This window comes from Excalfactoria chinensis, chromosome 2 (assembly GCF_039878825.1).
Source record: "Excalfactoria chinensis isolate bCotChi1 chromosome 2, bCotChi1.hap2, whole genome shotgun sequence".
Taxonomy (NCBI): domain Eukaryota; kingdom Metazoa; phylum Chordata; class Aves; order Galliformes; family Phasianidae; genus Excalfactoria; species Excalfactoria chinensis.
Genome location: NC_092826.1, coordinates 40,156,954 through 40,179,826, shown reverse-complemented (window position 1 = coordinate 40,179,826; position 22,873 = coordinate 40,156,954). Strand labels below are relative to the sequence as shown.

Genomic DNA, 22,873 nt, shown 5'->3' with positions numbered 1-22,873 from the left:
AGGGGGGAGCTCCGCGGCCGGGCAGCGGCGTCGCGGCGGCTTCGTCCTCGGCAAGGCGCCGGCGCAGAGGCTCGGCGCCGGCGCGGTAGGACGGGCGCGCATGCGCAGCGGGGGGGGCGGGCGCGGCGGGCGGGCGGCGGGGCAGCTCCTGCGCTGACACCTGCAGCATGTGCCAGGAGCTGCAGCGGCAGCGGCCGCCTCTGCCTCTGCGCGGCGCGGCCGCCCCGCTCCGGCGCCGTGCGCGGCGGCGGCGGCGGAGCTCCCGCTCTCGCTCCCGGCGTCCCTCCCGCCCGGCGCCGCGTGCCGGCGGCGCGCCGTGACCTTACCGAGCGGCGCTACCTCGCAGGTACGGAGCGGTTCGCCCCGCCGGGCCGGCAGAGCGCGGGCGGCGGGGCGGCGCCTGTTGCCGCTCACCTGTGCGCGGCTGCGGGCGCCCGGCTCCCTGCGAGGGGCTCTGCGGGGCGGCTGTGGGTGGGGGTGCGTGGGGCTGCGGGGCTCCCTCTCGCCCTCGGGACTGGGGGCAGCGGGGCCGCGCTGATGCGTGTGACATATGACGGGTGCGGGCGGCGGGCAGCTCCCCCGCGCTCCCGGCTCTCAGCCCGCCGTGCGGCCCCGCGGACGGGCTGAGGGAGCGCCCCGTCACGCCCGCCGCGAAGTTGGGTGAGCGGCACCGCCGGGCGCTACGTCGTGTCGGCGGCTGCGGGGACGGGTGAGCCCCGCGTTTACCTGCTGCCTCCGTTCCACAGCGTGTGTGGGGGGGGTGTTTAAACCTGATGTAAAGCATCGGAGGGGGAACGTGCTGCGTGTTGAACCGCCGCGTGCGCTGGTGGCCCTGGAGGTGTGGAAAGGAGAGCTGGAGAAGTGTTAAAGAGGTGCCACAAACTCAGTGTTTTCTGGGCTTTAAATACAGTTTCGCGTTGGAAGTTTTGTAACTTTCCGTTCACTTCTGAATGTTGCCCTTCCCGTTCCCGTTGGTGTACTGGAGCGGTCATACAGTATTGAGGGGATAAAGGCTTGGAGGCTGTATTTTAACCCTGCTGTGACCACAGAGCTGTTTCCTTAACTTTTATCTCTTTCGTGTATCCACCACCAGTGAGTGTGCTCGTGGCTGGGCACCTACCTGCTGATGGAACGATGGCAGCTGGAGCACAGTGGGTGCTGGGTAGTTGCTTTGTGCTGGCATCTGGCTGCCCAAGAGTAAGTGAGCATGAGACAAAAGCTAGTGCCGTGTCTACTAATCAGCTTGTCTTTGCTTTGCTCCTCCAAGCGATACACTGGTGACGTGTGTTTGAGTTTAACCCTCTTATTGGTGCACCAAGGCTCCCGTATCGATTCAAAGTTAATACTTTATGCACAGAATTGGGCACCTGTGTGCTGTGGTCAGAGCAGGTGGGTGACTTCTGCATGTTATACATGGGATAAGTGCCTCCCACCAGTGTAGTCATGTCTACAGGCAGCCTTTGGAATGCTGTTATGAATGTGTTCCAATGCCTCAACTACGCCAGCTCAACCCTGGTGGACTCAGCTCTCTTGGAAGCCCCTCACACCTTAATTGTGAAAGCAAAGCGCATGGCTGTGATTGCTGTATGGTGGGTTAACCTGCTGGTTCTATAATGGAAAACCAGGGAAAAAAGCCCACAGAGTACACCATGGGAAGGTAGTGAATAGCAGTCTGTTAAGGTTTAGAGGAAGGCGAAGGATGGATTTTTCTTGTTTGGCTTTTGAAGACGTGGTGCTGCCTTAATGATTTCCCCAATTTCTGCAGTTGTGTGCTGTCACAGAGCAGAGAACAGCTGATCTCCTCCTATCCATTTTACCCAGCGTAAGTCTGTTCAGAGCAGTCCTTAATGGCCAGCACTGATCTAACGCTCGTGGCAGGCAAATAATCAGTTATAATTGCACTGAAATCAATGAGTATATACTGACACGAAACCAAAAACGCTTTCGTGGAGCTTTATATTTGTGTAGCTGAAAGTCAGAAATAGCTGCCACAAACACAGTGTGTCCCTTCAGACAAGGCAGTCAGTGTCACTTTTAGAGTTGCCCATAAAGTTTCTTTGTCCAGTTTCAGCAGCTTTTGGTGAGGAAAGCACAAGGAGCAATCTTGGAATGAGAACTGATCTGGGGAAACTTCTTGTTCTAGTGACTAATCTCTCTCATTCTCTGGTCTTAGTCTTAGCTTGCACGTATACAAGCTATTAGCAGTGGGCAAGGGCTGTTCTCTTCAACACGGATGCTTGCTTATGTCATCAGGTGTCACAAGGTTGTTTCTAATGACCGTGACTGTTTTTCTTTACATTAGTTGTAGGTGTTCCTCTCTAGGCATAACAACCAAGTGTAAGGGGGAGGCGATGTTACATTCCAGTTAGTTCTGCTGTGCAAATGGGGACTGTAGTTGAGGGGGGGTCTTATATGGTCGGTAGGACTTGTGTTTTGCCTGGAGAGGGGGGATTCTTGGGAGCCCCAGGGGGACACAGTGGGTGTGTGAGTCAGACCCCTGACTGCGGCTTTAATGTTGTGATGTACTCTCACTCTGGGTGTGCTGCATTCATTGAGCACCTAGATGAGCACCTAGCAAGTGAAAAACTCACAGACACTAGGTGCCTTTTCTTTATGGAGCTTATCCTGCTCCTTACTGGAGCGCAGCACTGTTGGTTGCATTTGTAGGGAGAACTGCGGTACATAAACTTGCCGAGGAAATCGGGTCTGCCAGGCAACACAGGTTCATTTCCTGCATTGTCTCCAATCCAATAGTAGTATGACCTCATACTTCTATTTTCACTTTCTGCATTGTAGATTTGCGTCAGCATTTTTTAGAGTCTGAAAGTGGATCAGGAGTAGAGGAGTAAGAACAGCGTTGCATCTTCATACGTTCCAGTGTCTGCCTGCGCCGAATTACTTCTATGGGCGTTGCTGTGGACTGACATCTTTGTTTCAGTTTGCAGAGAAAAACAGCGTTATTGCTAAATTAAGGAAAACGAAGTTTCTTAGAGGCAGCAGCCTCGAATATGTTACACAGTGAGAGCTAGGACTGCTCGCTCAGCTGTTCTCAGGAACAAAACAAAGCCTTATGTCAAAGGTGTCTTCAGTTCGGCACTTACTCTGAGCTTCCTTGAATGGTAATCGTTAATAACATCATCTTCTCAAGCTAACAGAGCGTGAAAATTCCTTCATTTATAATCATTTAGGAGCATGCTTGAAATTCTGTCCACTGACACAAACAGCACAAGAGCTGTGCTTTTGCTGGAAACTGGGAGGGGGGGGGGTGGGCAGGCAGGTGGCAAATGTGTGGAGTAACCATAATGGGCTGGAAGAGTGTAATGCGGTGACTCTCTCTCCTATTTCGTTACAAAAGCCACTGGAGAGAGCATGTTGGAAGAAATACAGAAGGTTTTTGTCTGAAAAGCATAGCAGAACTGTATTGATCTGTATATTTTTATATCCCTTGAATGTAACCAGTCACCATTTTGTGACCACCACAGGCGTTTGCACTCTCCTTTGGGAGAGGGCGTTAACGGTCTTGCAAACATAAAGTGTTCCCACATTGCCTTCAGTTTGGAAACCAGTACATGGAAAATGGCTAGAAAGGGTGTGGCAATTCACGTGTAAATCCCCCCAGGTTCTGATGGAGCATAAACATTTCATTTGTTTTTAAGGTAGTAGGTACCCCTGTTGTATTCTCTGATAGCACATGTTCAGCAGTTGAGATGAAATGCAAAGCCACTTGGAAACATCAGTGGACTTTGTGTCCTGCAGTGGAGATCAACAAGCCTAAGACAGGTTGCACTGGTGAAGAAAGTGATACCAAAACTATGAAGCTCCAGAGAAAAAGAGCATCTCAAATGTAGAGATGCAGATCTAAGAAAAGCTTTCAAATATGCCTTGTTTGGGTTCAGTTACTGTAGAACTGGAACATCATGAATTTTCAAGCTGTAGATTTCAAGCCCCTTGAAGTCTACAGAAGCAGGGTTTTGCCCACTACTTGGGATAATCATGGCTGAAATCCCCCGGATCCTTTTCTCATTTATGATGGCATAAACCCAGTCCTGATATATTCTTCTCCTCACATGGAAGAGAAAGAGATCGCAACAACCCTACTTCCTATCTGCAACATATCCACAGTTCCTGCTGGAGAATATGCTTCTTCCATTGTGCTGTTCAAAACCATTACTATTAGTTGTATGATGTCATCTCCTCCTCCTGTATCCATTCTGTGTGTTCTGACTCTATGAGAAGTACCGCTGACAGTGCACGTACTGGTGCATATGCTGCGAGGACCCGCAGGGAAATCCTCACCTGCATCTTTTATCATACAGAGGCTGCTTTTGTGTATGGATGCTCTGTGTAGCTAGAATGGCTTGTAAAGGAGGATTACAACTTAACAGAATTCCACCCTATAATGTACAAAGTACAAAAATTAAGGCACTTTTCAGTTAAATCCTTTGCCAGAATGGTGCCAAGAAGCAAATAATCAAACAATTTTTGTGGTGGTGTTTTTTAAATCTTCTTAACCAGAAGAGATGTCAGAAGAGCCAGGGGTGGAGAGCCACAAAAATTAAGTAGAAGAATCATGTGGAATTTCTTCATGTAGTGGTCTGGATGTCTCTGCTTATTTTATTTAAAGTGAAATTCTGACTTCAGAAGCACGCTTGATTTTCGTCTTTCGTGATGCTGACAAACTCTGCCTCGGCTTTGTTGTCTAAAGAGGTAGCAGCAAGTAAAATGTGATGTGACAGCGACTTCTATAAACTGTTTTTTTGATGTAAGAGTCATAACGTAAGATTTTCTTTTGACGAGATGTAAATTAACAGGGAAAAGGAAGCCTTTCGGTGTTAGCCACAGCTTTTCAAAAGCTCAGCTGGAACTTCTTCCTGCTGGTCAACTCCACTCACAATGGAGTGTGGGACTCAAGGCCCATCCAACTGGTGGAACTCTTTTATAGAGAAGTTTGACTGTGTTGGTTTGAGTAAAAGGCCTTGGGCATTCCTGGGGAATGGAGCAGCTCCTGCTTTTGTGCCAAAATTTGCTAGTCATACGTATGGGCAAATAGATTCAGTGAAAGCAATGAGACCATACTGAACAGTTCATCTTGGTTCATGCAGAAGAGTGGAACTGGTTTGCACCTCACCTTGGCAGCTCGCAGAGTGGGTGAGATGTTTCCAGCAGCTTTGGCTACATCCAGAAGGAAGAGCCATGCAGAGCAGTTTGCGCATCTTGGTTGAGAGAAGATGGTTACCGGAGGAAGGGAAAAGTAGGAGATAATGCAACGTTTTCTGGAGTGTAAAAGATAAAAAAACAAAAGTAAAACACGATTCATCTCTGTTTTCAAGTGATAAACTACAAGGAAAGACAGCTCGTCTTCTATCAGAAATGTAAGAGGGAACTGTGGGAGCAACTTAGTAGTGTGATCTCTCTGAAAAGATGTGAGTTGAGTGTAAGATCTGATGCAGGTTGTTCTGATCGTCACCCTTGGTTGTTGGGTAGCTGTAGTTCCTCACGGGCATCGGTACCCACAGGAGCTGTCTTTGTAGGCCATTTGTTTGTGTCCTTATGCCTTGCAAAATTGTCCTGTATAGCAGCAATTTGCATCTATTGAGTATTCTCACAATTGCACTGTTGTACTTGTATGGTGCCAGAGTGAAAGTTAAATGATGGTTGGCCAGTGCTCAGCTGCGGGATCATTGTCCCCCCAATAATCGCTGCCACAGAGTAGGTCTTGATCACAGCCTGAAGCAGCAGTCAGCTTTCCTCTTTTCTTTCCTCTTTGAAACACTCTTTGCTTTGGCATGCGTGTCAATGAGCGTGGCCATGTGGCGTTCAACACAAACTCCAGCGAGGCTTGCCTCTCTGAAGAAAGCAGAGCTCTTGGCGGCCCACCAAAGCCCATCACGGCTTGACAGCTATGCTTTAATGAAACGGACCGACCAACTTCCCAGCAGGCAGTGTGCCAGCCTAACAGATGAACCTGAATGTGGGCAGCCAGCAAAGCAGATACATATGCGTAGATATAGATATTGTACGTACAGGCATAATAAATTGGGATCTTTTCAATTTGGAAAAAGATGTCCAAGTGGAAGACAGCTCTAAAACCAAGAGCCTTTAAAGATGCTTTTGAGGAGGGGGTGTGTTAGAGTTGCTCAGAGGAGGATCTGTTCTTTCCTTGTTACTCTCTGCTTGCTGTTTGGCAGATTATATAATAAACAAAGGAGGCTATTTAGTCTTTTGAATCCAGGCACCCTTGTTATTATAACCAAGAATGTGGAGAATGATGCTTTACTGCAGCGAATCCCTTTACAAACTTGCTTGAAGCTTGTTTCGGCTCACATTCTACCAAGATGCTCACTACAGCTTGAGATCAGTGCAAATCTGTGCATTTCATGCTTTTCATTTTGAATTAATTACGGTATAAAGTACTTTGCAGATTGAGAGTTGCACAGGAATCAGTTACAGTACAGAATGCAACAAAGCCTTTTCTGTAGGTACCAGCCTGAATCCTTCTAAAATCTGGGTGTGCTTAGCTAGTGAGTAAATGCCAGGCCCCTTCCATGGATGGCAGTCAGTTGCCACAGGTGTGTGGGCTTGAGTAGTCGTTGCCCTGCATCAGTCCTTTGAAGAACTCAGCGTTAGTTACATCTCTGCAGAAGGGCCATAGGAAAGCAAAGTGACTTGAACTTGTCTGCAGAGGGTTTGGATTGCAGAAGCCTGTGTCTCTTGAGACCTCAGCCTAATTTTATCATGCCAGAGAATTGCCTAGCCTTGCTGTTCCGGGTCACACAGGTACTTGGTTGAAAGTCTAGCTTGCATTAGGAGAGAGCACTACTGAGCTGCAAGATGAATAGCATCACATCCTCAGCTTGAAGCTCCTCTTAAAACTCTGAATGGTCTTTGGACGTAGTTTTCCTTAAGCCCCACAGGGCAAACCAAGGATCTGTGATTTTTGGCAAAATCCGTAACAAGCTTTGAAAGCAATTTACTTCCTTCAGAGCTGTCTTCATCATCCATATGGTTAGAAAGGTATGGGATTATTATATTTTTTCCCACTCGGTATGAAAGTAGGGATTTAGCTTTATGATTTGATGGCCCTTGCATTAGACATGAGCAGGAGTTCTCCTTCTAGACCAGGTTGCTCCAAAGCCCCGTCCATCTTCCTCACTTTCCAGTGAGGGAGCATTCACAACCTCTCTGGGCAACCTGCTCCAGTGTCTCACCACCCTCATGGTAAAGAATTTCTTCCTGATATCTAGTCTCAGTCTACCTTCTTCCAGTTTAAAACCATCTCCTGTCACTACCTGCCCTTATTAAAAGTCCCTCCCCTGCTGTCCTGCAGGCCTCCTTCAGGCATTGGAAGGCTGCTATAGGGTCTCCTTAGAGCCTTCCCTTCTCCAGGGAAGAAGAGGGGGCTCTGGACCTGCTCCAGCAGCTCCATGTCCTTCTTGTGTTGGGGGCTCCAGGACAAAATGAATACAGAATCAAAGAATAATAGTGGTTGGAAGGGACCGCATTTACCATTCCCTTTTTGCACAGGCTAGGGTGAACATAGCCTTTAAATCTCGTGTGATTTTTTATCAGTTTTCTTATCACCTGCATTCAGCTGCTTCTGATGGGACTTGAGAAAAGACTCCAGTGTTGTCCTGCAAAGGACTGGGAAAGGGCAAAGGCATAGAAGAGCAGGACGGAGGAGAAGGGCTGTGGAAAATGGAAGGTGGGATGGGAGAGAAGTTAGGTGTGAAAGGAGGAGGAAAACAAGGCAAAAGCAAAAGGTAGAAGGAAAGAAGAAAGAAAATAATCTTGAAGGCAATAGAAAGGAAAGAGAGAGGGGAAGAAAAAGGAAAAAAAAAATGCAACCCAAAACAGATAGTCAGATGACAAATACGGCATCGTGTTGTTGAAAATTAGCATGTGTTCCAACACAGTTCTTTTTCTCCTTACCTGACAGAGCAGGACTCATCTTGCAGTGGCTTCTCTGGGACTAACATGAGAAAGTCACTTGAGAAGACCTTTACAGGGCTAAGACCAGCATGCTAAGAGTAGCAGGGTCAAGCTGTATCTGTTTATGCCAGTGGATAGGATGCTGATTTCCTTTTCATCGCTGAGTCTGCTGAGGTAGGAATGTATTTATCCTCAGTTAAGTGCTGGCACTGGGAAGAGGCCAGTAAGTTGCTGTATGTTTCAAGTCTGCAGACGGGCGCATTGAAAGCTGAACTTCATCACACCCTGCTCTGTATAACCTGCTGCAGAGAAAGGTATACTGTCAAATACCATAATATTAGATTTATTATTTCTGTGGTTCCTGTTCCTCCAGACAGCTACAGAAGCTTTAAAAGCAATCAGTGTTCGTGAAGGTGTCATCAGTCTACTCTAAAAGACACTTCACTAATTTTTGCTTAACCCCTGTTTAAACTAGTCATATGAGACTGATGTTATTATGGATGACCGCGTGGATGTTGTTTGCGCTGTAAAAGATAAATGTTGTACAAGGTTGATAACTTAAATGCAGCTCGTTAGTTCATTTCTCTGCACCGTGGACTAGGCAGTCCTCCTTATGGAGGAAGTACATTTTGAAGGATATATTACATTTCAGAAAATATTTCATAGAATCATAGAATTACTCAGGTTGGAAAAGACCTTGAAGATCATCAAGTCCAACCGCAGCCTAACCAGTAGCCTATCTCTTAAAAAACAACCACAAAACAATACCACAACAACAAACCTCTGCTAAATCATATCCCTGAGTACCACATCCAAACGGCTCTTAAACACATCCAGGGATGGTGATTCAACCACCTCCTTGGGGAGCCCATTCCAGTACCTAACCACCCTTTCTGTAAAGAAGTTCTTTCTAATATCCAACCTAAACTTGCCCTGGCGCAACTTGAGGCCATTTCCCCTTGTCCTGTCACAAGTCAGTAGTGGGAAGAGACCTGCCCCACTCTCACTGTAAGAACCTTTCAGGTACTGGAAGACGGCAATAAGGTCTCCCCTCAGCCTCCTCTTCCTCAGACTAAACAGCCCCAGCTTCCTTAGTCTCTCCTCATAGGGCTGATTCTCCAAGCCCTTAACGAGCCTCGTTGCCCTTCTCTGGACCTGCTCCAGTACCTCCATGTCCTTCTTGTGCTGAGGTGCCCAAAATTGGACACAGTACTCGAGGTGAGGCCTCACCAATGCTGAGTACAGGGGCAGGATGACTTCCTTAGTCCTGCTCGCCACACCATTCCTGATACAAGCCAGGATGCCATTGACCCTCTTGGCCACCTGGGCACACTGCTGGCTCATATTCAGCCGACTGTCCATCAGCACACCAAGGTCCCTTTCCGTCTGGGAGCTTTCCAGCCACACCTCCCCAAGCCTGTAGGGTTGCCTGGGGTTGTTATGACCAAAATGCAGGACCCGACACCAAAATGCAGGACCCGACCTTGTTTGTCCCCTTGTAATGCTCTCCTACATTTCCAAAAGGAATGTTATGTTTCTTACACTCTGGAAACACCATATTATGATTACTGTTTGCATTTACGCTAAAGTGTTTCTTATCTTCCTTTTAAAAGTAAAGCTAGTAGAGCATTATTCCTTTGCAATTTGTGGCTTTTTGTTTCGATGCATGGAAATCATGTGGGGCATCATAAAACTACTTTTGATTTGTTGTGAGCAGTCAGATTTTCGATGGTGTGCTTGAATGTTAGAACAAATGACCACGGCTTCTTAACCATAAGTTCTATTCCATACAATTAATGTAGTGTTATCGGACTTAGCGAAGCAGTGGGCTACACTGCAGTGACTGCAAAGCATGGAAACCTACCGTGCCTTTCTCTCATAAAAAGGCTCTGCCTGTGCTGTAGATCCTATGAAGAATTTTTAGAGATACTTGAAAGGATAAACCGCTGTATAAATTCATGAAGTTCAAAGAGGAAAATACCACTCGGGATAAAAAAAAAAAAAAAGAAAAAGGGAGCTTAGCCCAGCAGCTTAACCATAAGTGACAGATCTAGTGCTAAGTCCTGCACCATCAGTGCGAATGCCTCTGGGGTTCACCAAGTAGCCAAATGGAAGGACCAGAAGAAAGACTTTGAGAACACTGACCTCAGAGGGGTAGTTGGAGAGGGCACCCTTTTGCCTGTTAAGTGATGCAGGTTGTCCCGGGCAAGATTCGAATGGGGAAGATTTAAGATGAGTACAACTAGATCTGTCTTCTGTCTCGTATTTCCCATGAAAATGGCTTTTAGAGGCATTAATATGTATTTGTCAGTATTACTGTGAAAATATTATGCCAGAATGAAACTGGAAACTATGTGAGTTGGCAGCGCTGTTATTGTAATGTAGGGATAGATTATACCAGGTCTGAAATATACCTTTGAGGACTGAGACTCGCTAAGTCTCATTAGGTATGAGGGTACTTCCCTCTGTGCCGTGTACATGAACATTGGGTCAAAGTTGATTGGCTTCAGGTCATGAGGGCAGCCCAAAGTTCAGCAGTAAGTCTGGTTTAGAGGTGACACTTCCTTCTTGTCATCTTTGTGTGTATCCTGGACCCAAGTGCTTTTATTTCTCACCATCCCATGCCCTCCTAGCTCTACAGAGAAACATTCCATAGACCCAGCCCAGCCACTCCTGATGCTGGCCTCCCTTTTTCTCCCCCAGCACAGAGATGCTCCTTCCTGTACAACCTGAAGCTCTGTCTGCCCATGGAGCTTGGATTGAAGCAGCCCTCCTGTCTCAGCCATTGCTGCGTATTGGCCATACATGCAAGTGATCTCTGTAAATAAATTGCACTATTTGTCCCACAGAACAGCATAACCTTGGTGGCATAACCTTGTGGCAGACTGCTGTTGCATTAGGAGATGTGTGGGGATAGCTACTGGATACTGTTCCACTTCTTACTGCCTTTATTTCAGGCAGCTCCAACATTTGGAAGGTAGGAAATTATATTGTGTCCAGAACACCTTGCTGTTAAGTGAGATATGAACATGCAGCAGTGAGTGCTCTCCTTGAAAATAGATGTGAGGCTGCAATCACTACTAAGGCATGTAGGCTTGTTGGAGGCTGTGTTGTGGCCTCTGGGCCTTTATTGGCTACAGTAGGCATAGAAATGGCTCGCATTGCTTCTGAAGCCTCACCTCTGTTCCGAAGTTAGAGTATAGTTTAAAGGTACTCCCTTTTTCCCCATGGTTTTGGTTTTAAGGAGGCTGGAGCCATGTATTCTAAGCAGTTGTGGGAGCTTTAGTGACAGCTGTTTTGCTGGAAAGCCTGTAGCTGTCAGTGTCTGTAACATGATTTGATGTAATCCTTTGGATTTCCTCATGCCTAAAAAAGCTGCAGAGTCTTTCTTGCCTACCAAGACACATCTAACAGCTGAGATTTTAGCAGTGAATATTTCTAAAGTCTACCATTTTTTGCATATACTGTTTGATGATCTACTATTTATGTATTTTTAATACACCTCTCACTTCAGTCTAAACAGCCAGTTAAGGGCATAGCTTTGGAAAACAAAAAAATTAAGGGGGGAAAAAAAAGGAGCAGAAGTAAAATATCACTAGCAGAAACCTTAATAGTCTCATTTCCTCTGTACTGTTTGCTGCTCAAAACTGAGCAAAAATATTTAAAAACCCAAGTTGTCTCTTCTGACAGACTTTATGCCTATGAGTCAATCTCATCTTACTACTCAGCTGCTGAGATTTGTCCTTGAAACCCAAATTTCCCATACTTCACTGACATGCATTTAGGAAGACCTTTGGATTATGCAATAGTAGGAGAGATGAAAGCTGCTGCCAAACGTGCCAGCTGGGCTTGGTCCTGCAGGTTGAGAACTGTGGCACTGCTGCCGCGGCTGTTGGGAAAGGCAGACTTAGGCAGCACAAAGCAGGGCTGACATTCCTTTGACATTGGCAAGAGAGTTGTCACTGTTGTCACGTTTTGTTCACCCAGAAGGCTTCGCTTTTATTTCAGGCAGAGATAATTGAAAGGAAGCTGTATATTACTGGTGCTGTGGGTCTTGTGCTACACTGACCCTCTCAACATGCAAGGAGGTAGTGGCACCTGATTATAAGACAACCAAGCTCAAGGCAATTGAATTTGATACCTTGTTTGTTTGTTTGTGTGTTTTTCCAAAAGGACTTGCTATGGCCTTGCTTAGCAGAGAGAAGAATGCAGTGAACATCGTGCAACTGGTGCTGTGATTTGCACCCCGATTAGTTGATATCAACACATTTATCTTTGCTAAGCTACAGACAGATAAACTTGATTCATCAGATCCAAACTGATCTGATCCAAAACTGTCTGCATCCAACGGGGTGATTTTTATGGGGCTCTGGGAGGTAAAGTGTGTTTGGTTTTCATGGTGCCGTTTTTAGTGTTCCTTTGCTTTTCTTATTGCCAACTTCTTTCTCTGAATTGACAGCAAGTGTTGGCTGTTATAGTTAGGTCTTTGTGGATGTGTCTCCATTGAAGAGCTGACTACAAGATACTGAGCCAGTTTACATTTTTCAGGTGGACTTGGAATGCAGTAATGGAGAAGAATGTGTTGCTTCCTTCACAAAGCCCCAAACCAAAAGAAGAGGTGTTCCTTTTGACACCTTGTCTTTGGCAGGCACATAAGAGTGAAGCTCCCTCTTGCTCACTGCTTGGCTACGTCTATAGAATCTCTTAACCAGGGGTCAAAAAGAGTATTTTTTTTTAATGTTTTACTTCATACTTCTGCCTGTGTTTGTTTAGAACTTAATGCAGTTCCTTACCAGTCACTAGAGTGATTTCTGAAATGTTATTGAATGTTATTTAAATGGAAGCTCCAACGTACACTCATATGCAGTCCTCAAGTAGAAAACCACTTGTTAGAATATGTTACATCATTACACGAGCAGTTAGATTGAAATCTTAGAGTATTCAGAGGGTCTTCACTGTTTTTTAATGTGAAAATCCTCCCTTGTTTTGAAAGAGCTGACTGATGAGACTTTGTTCTGGAAAATGGCAGCATCTTCTTGCGTGCTATGCTCCAGTCGTCAGTGTCATTAGATAGTGAGGTGTTTAAGTGGTTTTAGATATATTAAGCTCTGCTCCATGCTGTCTGTGCTTCTGTATTAATTGTTTTCTTAATTATTGTGTTTTTTCTACTTAGCAAATTCTCAGCAAAAGCACCTACAGCAGTTGCTCCTAAAAATGCTGCATTTGTAAATGGTAACTTGTACTGTTACTCTTAGAATCAAAGGATCATAGAATTGCAAGGTTGGAAAGGACCTACAAGATCTAGTAGTCCAACCATCCTCCCATTACCATTGCTACCACAAGCCACTATATCATATCTCATAGCTCCTCATCCAGACGCCTCTTGAATGCTGCCAGGGATGGCGACTCCACCACCTCCCTGGGCAGCCATTCCAGCACATGACCACTCTGAGAGAACAAGTTTTTCCTTATGCCTAATCTAAACCTCCCCTGACACAACTTGCAGCCATTTCCTCGGGTCCTGTTTGTTGCCTGGGAGAAGAGGCCAAACCGCTCCTCATCACAACCTTCCTTCAGGAGGTTGTAGAGTGCAATGAGGTCTCCTCTGAGCCACCTCTTCTCCAGACTGAACAATCCCATCTCCCTCAGCCGCTCCTTATAAAACTTGTTTATTCTGTTGTTTATTCTGTATTTATTCTATGCTTAAACTCTATTTTTAAATCTCCCTTTTAAAAAGAAAACGCATGGGACACCTATCAAGAAGTACAGCAGAGCTACCACAGTCCAGGCAGCCTTACAATAGAAATCAAAGCATCATCTGTCTCCTCATTGAAAAGAACTGTGTAATACAGCAGCGAGGTGTAGCTTCATGAGTTCATGCTGTTCCACTGAACTTCTTAGAGGATCTGCTCTGACTCTGAGTGTGTTCCCTGTGAAGCTGCTCACCGTGAAGAGCCTCACACAAACAACTAGGACATGGTCAAACTACGTGTGCATCAGAGAACTAAATGCCTGAGTATACGAATACATACATGTGTGTAAAGGCAGGATGGCTGAATTGCTTAGCATTTTAGAAAGTAAGGTGGAAGGAGATGATGGTAATACCAAGAAAACACAACAGTAATCAATTTCCAGGAAGCTTATGAAAAGCTTCGTATCACAAAACATAACTAGAAGGTGAAAGTGCTAGAAGCGTGCACTGAAGTGATGAGAAGCCCTTTCAAATGGAGTGGAATCAACATCTGCATGAATCCTTATTCCAGGAAGGGGGGATATTTACAGCATTGGGAATATTTACAGCACTGGGACTTGTTCTGTTCATCTTGGTGATCTGACTGCGACTGAACTTGTTTCCCACTTGTAATATGAATGATATTCAGGCATCTCTTTTCTCACTGCTGGAATTCAGGTCCTAAAGAGGTGTGAGTTTATTTGTTTTATTTACCAACGAAGTGGAATTGTCTCCTTTGATGTTTACCGGCTGCATCTCTGGACACATTGGCCACCATGTGTAATGATCTAATTTTGTCGGATTTAGACCTGTATAATAACAGTGTAAAGTAACAATGTTTCTGTCGGTTCTCTTTCTTTATAACTTTTTCTACATACATAGAAAGTGGAAAGAAAAAGTAGAATCTGGGAGCAGATATGAGAGTTGACTTCCAGGGGCAATATCTGCATACAGTCCTAACTGCTTTAGCATGAGTCAAATGCCAGGTTAGCCCCTGGTTATGGAGAGAAGGCTTCTCTGGCTGAAGAATAATGATTGTGACTTTGCATATTTAGACCCGTGTTTCATCCACTTATTTCCTCTTTTCTCAGCACTTCAGATGATGAAAAATAGCTGGCGAACCTTTTTTGCATGTTTGTTTTTAAGTACTCTTTTGAACTGACAAGACATGAAATCCTTGGACCAAAGGACAGCTTTTGTTAGTAGGTTACAAGTGTCTGAAAGTAGAAATGCCAAATGTGTTTACCTCAGCCATGATTTCACTGGCATAATAAGATTTCTTTTTGCTTTGCTGCAGGACTTTAAGATTACGTTAGCTTACTTTGAGCTAAAGGCAGATTTGGGATTTGGTTGTAGAACATGCAAGAAGCGGTTTGTGGCTGCAGAAAGTCTCTTCGTTTCCCTTTCTATGAGAGGATGCTGGTTGGGTTGAAAGCAAGGAACACGGTCCCAACTAGGGTGTTGGTGGCCATCCTGTCTGCACCCTGTGCAGCTCCTGAGGACCTTGGCAGTAATTCTGTTCCTCTTCCCAGGGGCCTGTGTTTTCCTTCCAGATCCCTTGGCGTTCATCACCACTGGAACCAATGGTGACCAAATGTGCCTGAAGTCAGTGAGCACGCTTCCTCTCCACGCCACGCTGTTGTTAAGCCCCTGCTAGCAACCTTCAGTAATTGCAGCAGTAGCACTCATCAGCTTGTACAGCTTGTTCTGAAGGTCACCCACCCCTATGGTATGAGCGCCTAAGTAAGCCCTTGTGTTCCCCTCCGTGGGAGCATCCACAATGGCTGGAGCTTAACTACTATCATTTGATGATTCATTTGCAGTGCTTATTTTCTAAAAATTGCATAGCCTGTTCTCAAAAGCAAAGCAAAGAAAAAAACCAGCTGTTATGAAAAGAGAGGAAGAAAAAACTCCACATAGAAAACACAAGAGCTTTAAAGAACCAAACCCACATTATTGGGGTAGGAAAAAAAAAACACACACACACACAACAATTTGCCACATCTTATCTTTGAAAAAGATCAGAAATAGAGTTATATTCTACACAATTAACAGTTTTCAGTGCTTTATACTTCACAGTATAATGCAAAGCAAAAAACTGTAGCTGAAACTGAAGCTTCCCATTAAGGGATTTCTTAAAATTTGTTGTAGGAATTTGTAATAGAAATGGAATGTTTTAACACCTCCAAATACATTGTTTTCTTTCACCTCACCCTGAACTTAGATGTTTTTCTGCCTGAAAAAGAGCACCTCTTCCTCCCCCTCATATCTCCTAATGAGCCTGCTCAGTCCAGAGATACATTTGTCTCTATGTGTCAGAAGAATGCGGCCTCTGTACCTGGTGGGGAGCCTGTGTTTAATGCTGAGAAGATGCACTACTCCAAAGCAGCCCCTTGGTTCGCTCAACAGGGCACCAAAATTAGAAGTCCAGAGTGGTGCTTCAGATAACACAGCTTATCCCAGTACAAAACACCGTCTGCTCCGAATGTGATATATTTTCCTGCACGAATCAAACCTGGCTTTTAGTGCAGTGCTTTATTTGGATTTTGATGATGAAAGGTTTCTGTTTTCAGTGTTTGATACAGTGTTTCCTTGGTTAAACTCCATCTGTTCTTTTTGGTTCTGCTGACCAGCTCTCTTCTGAGGCTCTTCTGTTCACCATTTGCATGGCTTTTACCTGGGAATATATTTGTTGTGAAGGATTCTCTCCTAAGTTGTGCTCCCTGTTGTTACATGCAGGGAACTGTGGAACCAGTCTCAGTCATCTCAAGGTGGAGAAAAGGCATGACGATGAGCTGATAAATTTTCTTGCAGACTAATGCGAGGAAACTGGGTTTCAAGTCCTGACTGACTTGGAGCCCAGAGAAACAAAAAGCTCTGTCTGCGTGTGTGTAGGTAAGGGAATAACCCACAGGATGAGTCATGAATGCAGCATTACTAATGACCCTACCCACACCACAGCTGCTGAACCTTCCTGCAAAGCAGAATCAGCTACAGACCTCCCCCAGATGACAAGCACATCTCATCAATACCCTGCGGAGCTGATGATCTCGGACAGGCTTTCAGAGTTGCCCCCACCTTCTAACTGAGCTCCCTTTGTGGGGGCTCCCCAGAAAGATCTGCTCACTTGCCTTGGCCTCACCTCCTGCTCCTTGAAATCCCCCAGTACTACGGCTTTCACCTTAATGTCAGGAAGCTGCAACAGGGAGTCTTGCTAAATGAGTGAATGCATGCATATAAATGTAAAGCACGGAGAGTGTGGTGATTTCTGCAATCCTTGTAGCGTGGCTATAGGCCTATTAGCATTTTCTTTGATGGGGTGGCTTTCTTTTGATGTAGGACATTAACATATATATATATATATATATTTAATGACCTTTGTAAAGGCAATTTGCGGGGGAAAAAAAAAAACGGTGGAAATGGTGCAGTGTTGTTTCTGGAATGGGCTAAAAATTACTTTGCAGTTCTTCTTGTTAAACCTGCCCTGAGCTGTAAGAAGAACAGTGCTCCTGGTTCCGGTGCAAGCATGGCCAAACAAATGGGCCGGTTTTATGAGCAAAAGTAATGGATTTTCAGATGGGGTATAACAGATAGAGTCAATTTACAACAATGAGTGCTTATTGATGCTTTCATACTTTTGCTGAAGAAATTATAGCATAAACGTGTTCCTTCCTCTTCTTCTAACTTGTATATCTGAAAATGGGAATCACTTCGGTTCTCAAGGATCACTGAATACTCATGGAGCATCTGAAGCAAAAGGTGATAATCATGTTTTAGGAGGCAGGCGAAAATCACTGCTAACTCTTCCTTTGAGTTGTGTTGCGAGTAGGTTAGTTTGAATTGCAGAGAATTATTGTAGAAGTGTGTTTGGAAAATGTGTTCATAGAATCATAGAATCATGGAATGGCCTGCGTTGAAAAGGGCCACAATGATCATCTGGTTTCAACCCCCTGTTATGTGCAGGGTTGCCAACCACCAGACCAGGCTGTCCAGAGCTACATCCAGCCTGGCCTTGAATGCCTGCAGGGATGGGGCATCCACAGCCTCCTTGGGCAACCTGTTCCAGTGTGTCACCACCCTCTGTGTGAAAAACTTCCTTCTGATACCTAATCTAAACCTCTCCTGTCTTAGTTTAAAACCATTCCCTCTTGCCCTGTCACTATCCACTCTCATAAACAGGAAATTCGAGGAAAGAACTGAAAACAGGCGTAGTGAACTGATGTGCTAAGTTTCATTCTGCCTTTATCCTTAGCTCCTGCACCAAGACAAAAAGTCTGTCTGATTAATGACATTCTTCAGTATTTGACAAAACGGGAAGCTCCTGTGACTTGTACGCTTTGCCAAGACTGGATTAGGAGTCAGGGAACAGGGAGAGCTGCTGTGCATGTGCAGAGCAGTGTGGAAGAGCTTGCACTAAACTTGACCCATATCAGTGCTGCCAATCTGTCATTATTCGCAAACACGAGAGACATCACATGGCTGGCCCTGCACCCAGTGTTGCTCCAGAAAATGCTAAAGGCTGGCTTAATGGAGAGACTTAATGAAGGGATTGATTATTTCTGTATTTCCTCCCTTGCTTCTAAGTCTGCTTCATTCTTGGCTGAGAAGGTTTCGCCTTTCAGACCCTGCCATGAGGGCAGCATTTGCTTGTGCTCCTCTGGGATGAGCTCACATCGTAAGTGCAGCAGCAAAACTGAAATATGCATGAGATTTGTAAATGTAATAAAGGGGGTTGAGACATATTTGAAGATCGTGTTCTGTCCCAGGTACTGGCCTTTGCTAGTAAAATTCTTAGCCACTGAAAACACAACAGGTACACTGAAAGGGTGTGCTGACAGACATATTTCAGAACCATTTTTTAAGTTCCTCTTGAACTACTTTTTCCTTGGCAGCATTTTTAAGAATGTGTAGTTATTGTTATCTTTTTGACTATCCTTAACTATAATAACGAGAATAGTAGAAATATGCTCTTGAAGAATAGATAGATGTGAGCAGGACCAGCAGTCTATAGCAGCGCTAACCTTATGCAAAGAGCTGTGCTGTGAAACCCAGTGGAAATATTGCTGTGTGTGAGGCTTGTTGAGTGTGTGTCATCCTACCTGGCTCAGAGCCTGGGATAAACACCTCTACTTTCTTCTGGGACACATAAAGTGGCTTTGAGAAAAGCTTTTCCTAAGCCTCTTCATGTGAAAATCTAATACCAAATCATTTCTGCTACACTTTATTAGAGATGCTTGCAACTGTATTGCTGTAGATTGCCATTTAAATCTGATCTCGCATTTGAAAAGTTACAACAGGAAAATGTCAGTGATATATGTCTAGCCCCCCATCAGATGTGAAGGAAAACACAGTATCAGTGACCTGCTAATGGCAGAGAAGCCACTGACTGTTCGCAGCCTAAAGGCCTCAATCATACCATTGCTTAAGAGTTGCATGCCTATAGTAACATCAGTAACTGCACAGAGTACATCAGACACACTAGTAGGAAGAGCTGAGATATCAGATCCTGCTCTGACAAAAGAAGTAATGGGGCATTTAGGTTTTGTAGGAGGCATTCAGCAGACCTTGGTAAGGTCCTGATAATCTCAAGTGAGGGTGGACCTTCAAGGATTTACCCAGCTGATGCCAGAGCTTCTAATAATCCCACCTCTGTATTTTCATCTCCAGTTCATACAGTTTTCCTTGACAAGTATTTTCTGATGGTTGTAACACTTAGAGTTTTGTAAGCTGTGCTATGAAAACCTGAGTTCCCTACGCTATGATTTTTTGTTTTACTTAGATGGAAGAGCTAGGCTCACTTTGTCCAGTTCCCCTGAATCAGAAGACACTGTGTTCTGGGACTTGGGAGACTTTGAATGATGAATTGATGTCCACTGACCAAAATGCTTTGAAGGTCCTCAAATGGATTTTATTTCTAAATGTTATTAAAATGCATCTTCTTTGAAATACAAAGACAGTTTCACAGTAGTACTGTCCTAATTCTAGTGATCTTTCTTTGCTAGCGTCAAAAGAAATTCATAGCATTTATTTTACTCATCCAGTGACAGTATGGGTTAATAAAAATTGTGTAAAATAAGAGAGCTAGGTGGGATTCGGATCAAGGTAAGCTGTTATTTCAGACACACCTGGCTAAACTGCTAACCCTGTTGGCATTGAGGCCGATCTCCACCTGAGTCTTAAGTAGGTAAACATCCTTGGCTTGGCAGTGATTTTCCTGTTATTTCACTCTTCTGCTATTGTGAGAGCATGAGAAGGAAAAGAATATTATTTAATGACCAGATTCTGGTATCTGTTTTGCTGTGGGAATTAAAAATGAGTATTTATGATTTGCCCTGTACTGCATCCACTGTGGCTCCCCTGCATTACTATCTAGCTGAATTCTATCCTTCAATTACCTCTCCAAAATACTGAACTCATTCTCAAAAAATAGAATGTTTTTCTGACGTATGCCTCTGCACAGAGAATGAATTAAACTCAAGTAGAACACAGTGGAACCTGTGACCAGAAATCTGTATCTCTGGTTACAAATGAAGTGCTTAGCTCATAAATTAGTTCCAATACATTCTCTTAGCTGAGGACATTCTGTCCCAGCAACACCAGCATACATGCTGTAAGGAAGCAGGTATTGCTGTTACTGTTTCAGGGAGAGGGGACTGTGAGTAAAGCGTCCTTACACGATGTTTTTGTGGAGTTTAGGCAGACTCTTTAATCACATGAGTATTTATGTTTTATTGCATATGGAAAGTTGGTTCCTCCAACCATTTCCATGTGCGTGCCTATCTACATTACCATCCATGCATAGGAGCTTCGGTGTCAAGCCACAGCCACGCTTGCATGAATCATAGCTGTTAGAAAGAAAGACTTATTAGTCATCTACTTCATTGCCCTTCCTATATAGAATTATTCTATATTGTGCTGTACATTTTCTGCTTTTATGCTAGTCTAATTTTAAATTATTGAAGAAATGGGGCTCCCACTGCTTCCCTTGGGAAAATGTTCCAAAGCATAATAGATCTGCTGTCAAAAATACACTCATTTCCTCATATTCATTTTTCCTTTATTAACTTTTTAATTCCACCAACTTCTGTCTTCTCTGCATTTTCCTGTGATGTCACTTAGAATCATGAGCTTTGAACCCTGTGAATATCTGTTTATTTTCAGCCTCCTATAGGTGCATGTAAATGGGTGCAAATTACGCGTCCATGCTAGTAAATTTGGCTTGCATTTAGGAGGAGTAAGCCAGTAAGATTATGAATGTTAGTTGGTTCATTTTGAAGCAGTACACCTTTGCAGCAGTGTCAGAAGTGACTGATTACAAACAGTGGCTTAAAGTTTCATGCCAGCTGAAAGTTAATTTCTTCGGCCACTTCTTGCAAAAAGTGGCTCCTCTGTGAGAATGGAAGCATGCAGAGTATGTGGAACCTTTGTGGAAGTTGGTTTTGCCTCGAATTACCATGTTTATCCAGAGCATTCATGGAGTACATCAGACAGATGGAGAACTTAGTTTCCCAACTGAGGTGCACTCATGTGAGCTCCCCTAGTCCTTATCAGCACCGATGTTACTATAAAACCAAAGTCAGTGCTGGCTTCTGCTGCCCTGTTATTTCTGTCCTGATGTGGCTGAAGAGCACTCATTGATCATCACCATCTTGTGGGCTAAGGCAGTGGTTTAAGAATGCCTTTCTGCTTTGTGTTCAAGTGAACTTCATTAGTTCAGGAAAAGGACAGCAGCTTAGTACAAGATCTGTCAGAAATCTTCAGACATTCTCATTTGACTGGGCATTAAATCTGTTTTCAGTACATATCAGGTCTACCTTAGTTGGATTCTCAGTGCCGGTATATAATCTGACTTAAACTGCAACTTTACAGCATTATTGTAATATGTGTGTATTTAATTGGCCCACTCTGAGCAAGTCTCATTTCTGAGCTACTGACTACTGAGCAAGTCTTATTTCTCTCCTTTTGCTTTGAAATTTGCCATTACAAATTTCCTTCCAAGCCATAGATGGTACAAACAGCTTCCAGGTGGCTTGCATGCTTGCTAGGCATCTGCTTTTCCTCTCTCCTGGTCTTGGGCAAGTCTATTTTGCACTGACCTCGTTCCAGCTGCTAGCGTCCTTACTGCTGAAATTCCTCTATGGTTCCAGGTCACAGGGCTCTCTTCTGCTTTGGACGAAGGCTCAGCCATGATGTCTTAGCCCTGGAAGTGAGCACCTTTCTGAAAGTTTGAGAGTTTGTCAGTTTTATTCTAGATCCGTAATTCTTTTCCCGGTAAGTGACGGTATTTCCCTAGAATATACTTCAATAGAACTCAGTGATTTTGAAAAGGGAATGTTTTTAACTGAGGTTAAATGTTAGGCAAGAACATAAATAGAATTTGATTTCATAGAATACATTCCATAGACAAGGCATCTGCTTTGTGGAGGACAGAATAAATGCCTGCAGTGCAGAGAATGAGGTTGCAAACATGACTGTGCCCTGTGCTCAATGTCTCCTGCTTTTCCTGGAAGTGTTTGCATCTTAGGCAGATGGATTGTCAAGCCATTGACGTTAATGAGAAAACTCCGCATGACATCTCTCGTGGTTTCTGTGTGTTCCATGTTCCTTCCTAAATACCCGGGAAACCCATGTGAGGGAGGCAAGACAAAAATAGATCATATACATTGTGCGGTTTAGCAAAAATGAGCATCCTAACTTGTTTGGTCTTTGCCAAGTTACTCGCAAAAGTTGGGTAATAAAGGGGAGAGACACTCTCTTCTGAGATAACAAGTCTTAATGCACTTCTTTAGCTCCTTTCAGGAGCCAGCATGCAATTTTATTCCATACAATGGACTAAAATGAAAGTAAGAAGTGAATCAGTCTTTTGGGTTTTGTCCCAGTATTTCCTCTAATTGGCATTGCTAAGGTGACAGTGCATATATTACAAAAGCAGCAATCAGATGTTCAGTGTTTGAAGAGTCTTTTCCATAGGCTAGCTGCCTATGATCTTGATGGGATATGATCTTATTGTCACTGAATGATCGTACTGTCCCTTTTGTTAACTAGAACTGGTTTGTAAAAGTAATTGTTCTTCTAAAATTTCAATAGAATCTGAAGACTTTACCTGATAATGTTGACTGTGCAAAAAGCATGGAATGCCATTAGTGATGTTTTATGTGCTGTAACTGACCATACATAAAACTGTGTAAGAAATTAAACCTTAACAAATGAGAC

The 22,873-nt window shown here is 44.3% G+C and overlaps 1 protein-coding gene across 1 annotated transcript in view; it reads left to right on the top strand.

Moving 5' to 3' along the window:
• The first annotated feature begins 221 nt into the window (after positions 1-221).
• DTNA (dystrobrevin alpha) overlaps positions 222-22,873 on the top strand; it is a 219,347-nt gene continuing 196,695 nt past the window's right edge. Inside the window, exon 1 of the mRNA XM_072330605.1 lies at positions 222-346. The gene's annotated coding sequence lies outside the window, so the exon portion shown is untranslated. The remainder of the gene's footprint in view (positions 347-22,873) is intronic.